The sequence below is a fragment of the Camelus dromedarius genome, chromosome 30 (assembly GCF_036321535.1).
Source record: "Camelus dromedarius isolate mCamDro1 chromosome 30, mCamDro1.pat, whole genome shotgun sequence".
In the NCBI taxonomy this organism is placed as follows: Eukaryota; Metazoa; Chordata; class Mammalia; order Artiodactyla; family Camelidae; genus Camelus; species Camelus dromedarius.
This window is the reverse complement of record NC_087465.1, coordinates 14,662,682-14,670,607: the sequence shown is the minus strand read 5'-3', so window position 1 is coordinate 14,670,607 and position 7,926 is coordinate 14,662,682.

The following is a 7,926-nucleotide window of genomic DNA, read 5'->3' as shown; positions in this document are numbered from 1 at the left end:
AGTAGATGACTCAAGTAGTCTTCCAGGACACCATCTTTTATCACTTTTGTTTTAGTTTTAAAGGACTCTTTCCAGGGGTTTAAGATCATTTGGCATTTATCCTGGTAATTCAAATTAGAATATTTAGTAATATATTGGAATTTATTTTTCCAATGTCCTTGCTTTTGCATTCTTTTAGTCACTAAATAATAAGCAGAGAAGTTAATTTATGCCTGCATTGTCCCTGGCCACATGAGAAAAATGGCATTAAAACTCAGAGGCATAAGCTTTAACAAAAGAAAATGTTAATGTTGCAAGGATTGCTCTAAGTAAAAGTTTGCTTTGTGAATGTATAAATAGGACAAGATAAGGTTCTGGGCAGCAGCGGATCCCAAGCACCAAATAGTCATCTATGTTCCTTTGGCACCAACTTCAACACACTGGCATAGTCTTTTTTCTTAACCACCCAACGTCAGCAGGGACATTGAGAGAACAAACATAAGAGCTAGGGCTATAAAAACTACTTCATTTATCTTGCTGGTCTTAGTACTATTCTGAAGAAGCATAAGATAATAATGACATGGAAACACAGTGCTGAATTTTACACTGAGGTCTCAAAGCCTAAAGCATTTCTTACATGCTGTACTGTCCAAATGAAAGCAATATCGTAATGCATGGAGGAAAGATTCATTTAAATCCTAAGTATGTAACCGAAAACAGATGAAAGCATGGAATTGAATCTGTGCCTGTTAAAGCCATGTGAGGGAGACAGGTGACATGTGGCCACAGTGAACCTGTTTCCAGTGACTCCCTCCGTGACATTGGGGACTGATCAGAGAGACCAAGTGAACCACAAAGATCCAGAGAGAAGGAGCTGGGCTTTGTAAGAAATGATCCTTTTAGAGCAGGGAGGTTTAACAGAAAAAGAAAAACTGGTCAAATTCAGGTGATGCTTTGGTTTTCAAAACACACGGGAAAAATCAGGCACATCTATTAACCAAACATGTTTTCAGCCTAAAAAACTACTGCTGTATGCAAGTTATGAAAATGCAAAAGCCCAGCTTTGCCAGTTGAATGGCAAAAGAATGTAAAGATTGGAGAAATCACAACCCCACCCAGAGACACAGCCATACATTATAGGAAATTGAAATATATGTGAAAAGGGGCACAGTTAGATGAAGCACCAGGAGTCATGGTCTGCAAAGGGAGACGTCAGGAATTCTGAAGAAGCCGCTTCCTCCAAGACCTCCCAGAGTAAAGGTGCTGATTCTGTGCAATGAGGTAGCTGAAATCCTATGGGTCCACTTTAAATAACTGGTGACCAACGAGAGCCCTTTTTTTCACCTTCCTCATTACGCATGTGCCTTGATGGCTGTGGCAGCTGCAGACAGCAGCAAGTTCTCAGGCAGACATGCAGGGAAGTTCTGGGCTCAGCTCTCATGAGCCCCGAGCCAGCTGTCCGGAAAGCCGATTTAGAACGGACTCCCCGTGGCCAGAAGGGTGCTGAGTCCCCGCTAGCTCTGCGGTGGGGTCTCTGCCCCCTTTCTCTGTGTGCTGAGTCACAGCTCCAAAATCCAGCCTCTCCATCCATATCAGCTCTGGTGCATGCTTCCTCCAAACCCCCGAGCCAGCCCCATGTAGCCAGGAGGCCTGTTGGGTGCTGCAAATGTGATCCTCTCTGTCGTTTCGGTCTCAGCAGAAGAGCAACATGACCATATTTATTGCTGTTGCTATTCTGGGGGCTGGATGACGTTTCTTCTCCCCTTGTGGCTGAGCACTGCCCGTTCATCTTTCACCACTCCCTCCAAGTCTGCAAGACTGAAACCGATGATACAAATAGATGCCATCAGGAGGAAAGTTAAAATGAGAAGTTCTGAAGTATTCCCAAATCTATCTGCTGTATGGCATGAGAAGCTATAAATTCTGCAGCCCTACATTTTCTGGGTACTGGGTGGCATTCCACTATTCTCATCCACTGCTATTGGTGGTGACTTTGCTAAGGAAAGAAAACATGGGGAAAGGGTGGCGGGACAATCTGGCTGATAAACACGGCTTGGAAATTTGGCAAATATTGAGTTTTCCACTGTTGAGTGTTGGGCATGTCCAAATGTTACCAGGACACTTGAAGCTTTTCACTTGCCTCAGACTCTCCTTACTGAGACACTCCTCTTCAGTGACGCGAAAGGGACTAACTGACAAGCTCAGAAACTCCTATTAAGGATACAATGGTGCAGGGCACAGGTGACCCGGCTCCTAGAAAGTAACTATATACAGACTTTCTAAATGAAGAACTTAGATACATATAAATAACTAATTACCGCATGCAGGTCACGACGCACTGAATGAGAGTGGTTCTGACTTTACCACTGACCCCTATTCATTACCAATTGGTCAAATCCTCCACCTTGGCTTATCACTCCTCCGCGTTTGGGCTCACCTGGCTGATCGTCTGCACTTGGCAATAGTTGTGTTTCTAGCTTTGCTAAAATGACTCTTCAGATGTCCTGGAACCTGCTGCAGATCCTCTTTGTAACATACAAGACAGCAGGACATTTTAGGGGAGGCGGTGGGTTACAGAGGTGGCGTGCATGGGCCCTGAGCCAGCTGCCTGAGTTTGAATACTGAGAGCCAGTGAACCTCATTCAGCCTCCATTTCTTCTGTGAAATTAGGATGATAATGGTAACTTCTTCATAGACCTGTTGTGAGAATTCAGTGGAAAAAAATATGTGTAAAGACAGACAAACTAAGAGTCTGAGAACAGGAGTCTTGTTGTCATTTTAGAGCAGGGGAATTAGCCTGTTTCCTTTGGATCAGCTGTAGTTCATCTTCAAGCTGTCTGTTCATTCTCAAAATGACAATATGCAATTGTGTTCCAGATTCGGAGCTTTCTGGCTGCCTGCCTGGGAAATACCTTTCCAATATCCAGGGTAGTATTTAAAGTGCACTATCCACTGGCAGCTCGGCTAATTTTCACCTGAAATGTCCGTAAACCAAAGAAGTATTTCAGTAAAAGCACTTACAACAAGGTCTGGTTCTTCGTGTTAAGACAGTGATATATAAAAAAATACATATCACATATATGGCTTTTTGCCTTGATTTTGTTTTCATCTTTCTTCTCTCTTTTTATTCACGTGTTTCTGCACATTCCACCTCAGATGTATAAAAATGGAACTGTTTTATTTCTCTAGGACCACAATTAACAGCTCTAGAGACCCATTTCCATTGATGATGGAAAAACTCTTAATTTTGTCCCTCTCAGGATAACTTAGCTACACTAATCGAATACAAATCTCTTTAGGGAAATAGTCACTCTTCTCCCTCCCTCTGGGGGTGGCAGGGAGGGTGGGGAATGGATCTGATTTTCTGGTGGCTTCAGTTCACCTGACCTCAAGAGAGGGGCACCCGGTTTGAAAACAACCCCCTGGTCCTCATTGGCCTCCCTGCAGTGTCTTGTCCAGCTGAATCTTTGAAGCTTGACCTCTGGCTTTGCTGCATGTGCTGAAGGGTTCCTGCCTGGCCAGTCCCTCCAGCACTGTCAGGCACAGGCAGGGGGTGGCCATCCACCCCCATCCCAGTAATGCTGACTCAATCTTTGCTCTAACTTATCCTTTGAAATTCATGCACATCTTCCATCCAGTCCCTGTCTTGGTGACATCCAGCCAAAGCCTTAACTCTCACCACACCACAGAAACCCACAAGCAGCCAACCTGCTCATGATTCTCATCAATATCAACTTAGGGGAACTTATCTCTGGTTTCCTCCATATTTCAACCCCCCAAGCGCCTGAGAACTAGGAGACCTGTTGCAGCTAGTGTTCCCCAGGAAACAGACTTTGAGATTTGCCTATAAAAGGTTTATTGGCAAATGCTCTCCTGAACAACGCTTGTAAAGAAGTGAGGGCAGCTGGGTTGAGGAGAGAGAAGTTAGAACAGCCAGGCAGTTGCAGAGAAGCTGACTGGGCAGGGTGGGTTTGGGGGTGCATTTTAGAGTTGTTCCAGTTGAGGCACTTTTATATTCCCTAGAAAGGACCCATCACTGGACATGTGCTGCCCCAGGACTTCACACAACCTTGGGCTAGGAGGCCTTCCTTGGCTCAAGGCAGTACTTGGAGAAGGACTCAGCCGCAAGGCATCAGCTGGCAGCACTCACAGCAGCCAGGACAAGTTCCTGGTCCAGGAGGGGGATCCAGGCAGTGCTTCAGGTCCACTGCCCAGCCATCTCAGGCTGTCTGCCTCAGTCCCCACCCCATCCCCTCTGTCCTAACATGGCTGTCCTGTGTTGGTTCCAACTATTGGATGAGGCACTGCCACCCCTCTCCCCAGATGCCCAGGAGGGAAGTAGACTGTGCAACCCTTCCGCCCTCAGATTCTCTGTATACCTAGGAATACGTCAGGGAATTTTTGTTCCCACTCATCCTCTCCCAGACCTCTTCAGACTGCTAGTATAATTTCCTACATCCTCTCGAATCCATCTTCCACAGTAAGACCCCTGTGTCCAAGTCTCCAGCTGATGCTTTTCGGGAAACCCACAAATCATTTCTTTCTCTTAGCAAAAACTGAATCTTACAAATATTGGCCTTCGCATCTCATATATCTTTTCTTCTAAAGTTAAAACTTGTTTTCGAGCCAAAAGTCTCAAGTTTAGTCATTTGTACCTTGCCCACCCCTCTCCCTGAAGTAATGGACTTTATTGATGGTTGGAAGACTTGTGACACCTTGGAACAGTAAAACTTAACTTTATATACAAATCAACCTGATCAACTTAACAATTGTAGACTGCGCCATTTTCTACCTTATCAGAAAATACACGTTTCTTTTACTGGCTACTCTTTGCATTTAATAAATTAAACAAACTGTTGAGAGCTCTCAGTTTGATAGAGCCACCACTCAAATTTCTTTGAGAGCTGCTCTCCATACGCCTGAGAGTGAGGCTCACATTTCCCAGGGCTCTTAATATTTTCTTCCCAGACTCCAATGGATAGGTTTGCGCACCTGACTTGGGAGGCTAGTGCTGTAAGCCTTTTTCAGCCAACTGGCCAGGAAAGCAGGGACATCTCAGTCACCTCTTTCTAATCTTGTCTGTCCTGAGTACCCCAAGTAGGAACCACAGGGACTTGTGACCACACCCAAGTTGGTCTCTCCTTACACTCAAATCTTACTGCTCTCTCTTGACCCTACCGAACCTTGGATTCCAGCAATCCCTTTTTAGAATGTTGGAAGGAACAATTTATCCTGTCTCCATGGCTCTGTGTGAGAAGGAACATTTCCCTTTTTTCCTCTAGGAAGTCTCTGGGAATAATCCACTCTCTGCATTTAGAACTGTTTCCCAAACAAAAGTCCTCACACCTAAGGGAGTTCACCCATGTACTCTAAGAGGTCTGGTAATTTTCTCTGGATTTTTCATCTCTGCAGACTGTTGCTTGGTTTCAGTGGCTCATCTTGTGTTTATGTTTAGGCAGACTTTGCCACTGAGTCTTTCTACTTTCATTGTTTCTGACTAATGAGAAGAGAGGCAGACCGAATATGTAAATGATGTACGTTCACCAAGCAACAGCCCAGTGATACGCTCACACACTTCTTTGTATTCCACACAAAGAAAGACTTCCTATGAAATCCCTCGGAGGCGTCCTCAACAGCATGAAGCAGGACACATGTGCCGAATCGGGAGAAGCTGTGCCTCTGTGGACAGTGTAGTGCTGTAACTTTAAAAAATGCAGGCAGTGGTTTTTATTTCATCATCTGTCACATTAAATGCAGCTTGTTAATTTCAAAATTACTTGTTTCCAATTATTAAAGTTTTGGGTTTTATATTGTAAATAAACTACAAGCATGCAGAGGTATGCCTTACCTTAGGGCTTATGTATATAGGTACATATATATATACAACAGTTGTATACTTAAAGAGAAATGAAATTATTGAAACCACCATGGGCAAGAGGTCTGAATAAATTTTTGTTTTCCTTCAAATACTATTTGTGCATTTCTCTAGTTTGAAAAACACTGTTTTGTAGTTGGGGGGTGGGGTTGCATCTTGCTTCAGGGTATGTATTCGAATCAGGAAGGACGGGCTGGTCTTTAACACCTTTTTCATAGTTTCTTTCCAGTGCTACCCTTCTTCCTCTTTTCCTTTCTCTGCCCCACCCCCAGCTATGGGGGAAGTGATTGGACAGTCAGCCTTTCTTACTGAGCTCTTAGAATAAGATCACAACCAGGCCCTGGTGCCTGCCTCTCTCCCTGCCGATCAGCTCTTACCAAAATCCTCCTCCTTGTTCAATGAATCCAAGCACAGTGTCCTGTTTACAGTTACTTCTATGTGCCAAGCTCTTTCTACCTCAGAGTTGTTCCCTCTTCTCCAGCTGATATCCTACTTACAGTCCAGACCAGCTACTACTCATCCTTCAGAACTTAGCTTAAATTTTTCTGGAAATAATTCTAAAATTTGTACGGAATCGTGAAAGACTCCAAATTGCCAAAGCAATCCTGAGAAAAAAGAGCAAACCTAGACGTCTCACTCTCCCTGACTTCAGACTATATGCCAAAGCTACAGTAATTAAAACAGCATGGCACTGGCACAAAAACAGACATATAGATCAATGCACGAGAATAGAGAGCCAGAGAGAAACCCACACACCTATGGTCAATTATTCTATGACAAAGGAGGCAAGAATATACAATGGAGAAAAGACAGTCTCAAATAAGTGGCACTGTGAAAACTGGACAGCTGCATGTAGAAGAATGAGATTAGAACATTTCCTCACACCATTTACAAAAATAAACTCAAAATGGGTTAAATACCTAAATGTAAGACCTGCAACCATAAAACTTCTAGAAGAGAACAAAGTGGGCAGAAGACTTGAAGAGACCTTTTTCCAAAGAAGACATGCAGATGGCTAAGAGGCACGTGAAAAGATGCTCAACATGGCTAACCACTAGAGAAATGCAAATCAAAACCACAATAAGAAACCACCTCACACCTGTCAGAATTGCTATTAACAAAAAGACCACAAATAAATTCTGCTGACCAAAGAGAACCCTCCTATACTGTTGATGGGAATGTAAATTGGTGCAGCCACTATGGAAAACAGTATGGAGGTTTCTCAAAAAACTAAAAGTAGAACTACCATGTGACCCAGCAATTCTACTCCTAGGTATATATCCAAAGAAAATGAGAACATTAATTCTAAAAGATATATGCACCCTAGTGTTCATAGCAGCATTATTTAGAATAGCAAAGACATGGAAGCAAGAAACCTAAGTGTCCGTCAACAGATGAAAGGATAAAGTGTCTTACACACACACACACACACACACACACACACACACACACACTGGAATCTTACTCAGCCATAAAAAAGAGTGGAATTCTGCCATTTGCAACAATATGGATGGACCTAGAGCTTATTATGCTTAGAATAAAATAAGTCAGACAGAGATACTGTATGTTATCACTTATATGTGGAACCTAAAAAAATAAAACGAATTAAAATAACAAAACACAAACAGACTCACAGATATAGAGAACAAACTAGTGGTTACCAGTGCGGAGAGGGAATAGGGGAGGGGCAAGATAGGGGAATGAGATTAAGAGATACAAATTACTATGTATAAAATAGATAAGCAACAAGGATATATTGTACAGCACAGGGAAATATAGCCATTGTTTTGTAATAATGTTGAATGATGTATAATCTATAAAAATATTGAATCACTATGTTATATACCTGAAACTAATATAATATTGAAAATCAACTACAGTTTAATTTTTTAAAATGTCACATTGTTGGAGAAGCTTCTGAGCAATATCTGCTGTAGTGATGGATGGATGGATGGATGGATGGGGAGGTCTTTCCTGACCTTGCAATCTAAATGAAAATGTCCATTGACATTCTTTATTAATAGCACTAATTTTTCTTCTATAGCACAGCAAATTGCAATTACATATTGATG